At 35.9% G+C, this 2,924-nt stretch overlaps 1 non-coding gene across 1 annotated transcript; it reads left to right on the forward strand.

Moving 5' to 3' along the window:
* Positions 1–597: 597 nt before the first annotated feature.
* LOC148801360 (small nucleolar RNA R71) lies at positions 598–703 on the forward strand. Its single transcript, XR_016084880.1, has one exon. It is a non-coding gene; the product is annotated as a small nucleolar RNA R71 (small nucleolar RNA).
* Positions 704–2,924: the final 2,221 nt, after the last annotated feature.

Consider the following 2,924-nt stretch of genomic DNA (forward strand, 5'->3'; position numbering starts at 1 on the left):
ACTTAAGAATCTCTTATCATGTTCTTGGAGTTTTGCTTCAGTAGCATTGATGAACTTAGAAATCATTTCTTCTAAATTACTCTTCTTTTCTTGTGGGGGTGGCTGTTGTTGGACTCCCATGGGTGCTTTTTGCTGATTGTCGTTCCATGAAAAATTTGGATGATTCCTCCACCCTGGGTTGTATGTGTTTGAGTAGGGGTTGAAATTCGGACTGCTAGTATGAGAGATAAAATTTGGATGTTCCATGTAAAAGCATTACCTAATGGACAATCAGAATTAGTATATCCTATTTGACCACAGAAATCACATGGGATGCTAGATGATGTATTCATTGTTGCAATATTTAAAGTATCAAATTTTTTATTCAAGCTAGCAAGTTGAGCAGATATGGCTGCAAGGGAATCGACGTGGTGTACTCCCCTTTGATCAGTTTGGTAATTACTCCACTGGTAGCTGTTCGACACCATCTCTTCCACTAGATCATAGGCTTCATCTGGCGTTTTCCTCATGATTGTGCCACCTGCAGTTGCATCAATGATGGAATGATTAGATGGGGTAATACCATTATAAAAAGTTTGGATTTGTCGCCAAGTTGGTAACCCATGGTGAGGACACTTCTAAGCATTTCCTTGAATCGTTCCCATGTTTCATACAGAGACTCCCTCTCTAATTGAGCAAAAGTAGTGATATCATTAATTAATTTTAATGTTTTAGAGGGTGGAAAATACTTAGCCAAGAATTTTTGGGTCAGGCCATTCCAAGTGGTGATGCTTCCTGCAAGGAGTGAGTTAAGCCAATCTTTAGCTCTATCACGCAATGAAAATGGAAATAATCTAAGCCTAATAGCATCATCGCTAACTCCATTATGTTTAAATGTTTCACATATTTCTAGGAAGTTAACAATATGTGCATTAGGGTCATCACTTGGCAACCCACTAAATTGAGTACTTGTCTGATCATTTGAATGATTATAGGCTTGATTTCAAAATTTTTGGCTTGAATTGTGGGCTTGCAAATACTAGAAGTAGCCCCATCAATGGCTGGACAGGCGTAGTCCAAAAGGGTGCGATTTGCTTCTGCCATCTCTTCCTCAATTTCTATTGCTGGTTCGCCAATTTCAACCTCCTCTCTCGCTTTGCCCTTGTTGGCCCTTTGTAATAAGCGAAGGGTCCTTTCAATTTCAGGATCAAATTCTGCTAGTCCCTCTCTTCTAGTGCGTGTCATGCACTAGTAAATCTGAACAAAGCAAAAATTCGAACAAATAAAAAAAATTAAACAAAATAAAAAATAATGAGAACAGAAATAAATATCCAAATTAATCAAGGTTAACAAGTTCTAATATTATTTTAGGATTAAATCCCCGGCAACGGCGCCAAAAACTTGAAAGCTATAATTATAACCCTAGCAAGTGCACTAGTTATCAAGTAGTATAAAAATATCATTCCCACGGGGATTTAACAAAATAAGTATTAGAACTACAGTCTTCCCTAATTATTTGGACAATCAAAATTTAGATTTAAGAGTAAGAACTACTAAAAATAAAAATAGAAAAAGAAAATAAAAGCAAAGGCAATCAATAACCAAATATGCAATGAGTGAAATCGCTAGGACCATTGGTCCACCTAACCATTCTAATGAATATTAATGGATGCGATTAACCAAGATCATTTGTCATTCCCATAAGCTAAAGTTTTTCTCAATTTCATTTAATATTCTTTCCCAAGATATATTAAACCTATTTCTATCAAGTAACCCCTCGATCCCTCGACTAGTGTTCTTAATGATAGGAATGCATTAAGTGCAAGAAAAACTCATATATTCAGATGAATCATGTGTATATATCCCTATATACCATTCAATTCACACCATGAATTATGTGGTTGAATATATAAATTCCTCTCCCGATTCATTCATATAAACCGAATCAATTAAGAGATGGCCACTCCTAATCGCATTAAGCAAATAATTCATAGACTATATGGAAATCACGATGTTGGATAAATCATAATGATAAAAATATATTCATTATCATGGTTAGGTTTTCCACAGCCCTATCTAAAAACAAATCAGTTCGTGGTAAAGGAAATAAAGCAAACAAGATGAAAGAAAGAACTCATGAATTTGCCCATGGTGCTAAGATTTCCTCTTCTTCTTGCCGCCACCTCCTTCTTGAAGCTTTCTTGATTTGTTGATCTCCTTCTTGAAGTTTCTTAAAAATTAAATCTACAGTTCCTATGGCTATAGCTACAACTTTTGCAAGTAAAGAACCATCTCATCATCAATCATCCTTCTGCTTTCTCTGAACCCCTGCAACGTATTACATGCATGAGTGGAAGCCCCAGAGCCAATACACCAGGATGCAAAAGTGACCAACATATTGGTCTCTATGACAAGTGATTCGAGATTACCTTCTTTGTGCTTGGATTCCAGATACTGAGGACAGTTCCTCTTCTAGTGTCCAGTCTATTTGTAGAAGTGACACTCATCTGATGTTTTGTCTTTCTTCTGCTTTTTCGGTTTCCCCATTTCTTCTAAGGCTTCTTCTTGTCCTTCCTCTTTCACTTGCCAGATTTTCCACCTTTAACAAGCGTGGTAGGTGTGTTTGGAAGCATGTCGTTAAGAACTTCGGAACACCAGTTTAATATTTATAAAATTTTCCGATTCTCAAACAAATACTAACGCAATAAATGGGTGAGAATGGGTCATATCCACAAGGAAGCGAGGGTAAAATTAATACATATTCAAATTCGGACAAGAGAACACAACAGGGAAGTGCAGAATTATAAAAAGCTAATTGATTAAACTGAGGAAAATATAGAATTCAAACAGTACTGAAAGTTAAATGTATAGAAACATAAATAAATAAATGAAAGAAATGAAATAAAAATTTGTAATCAGATCAAAGGTAGCAGTCTCTAGATCTT

Source organism: Nelumbo nucifera, chromosome 3, assembly GCF_055504915.1.
Source record: "Nelumbo nucifera cultivar China Antique chromosome 3, China Antique-T2T, whole genome shotgun sequence".
Taxonomy (NCBI): Eukaryota; Viridiplantae; Streptophyta; class Magnoliopsida; order Proteales; family Nelumbonaceae; genus Nelumbo; species Nelumbo nucifera.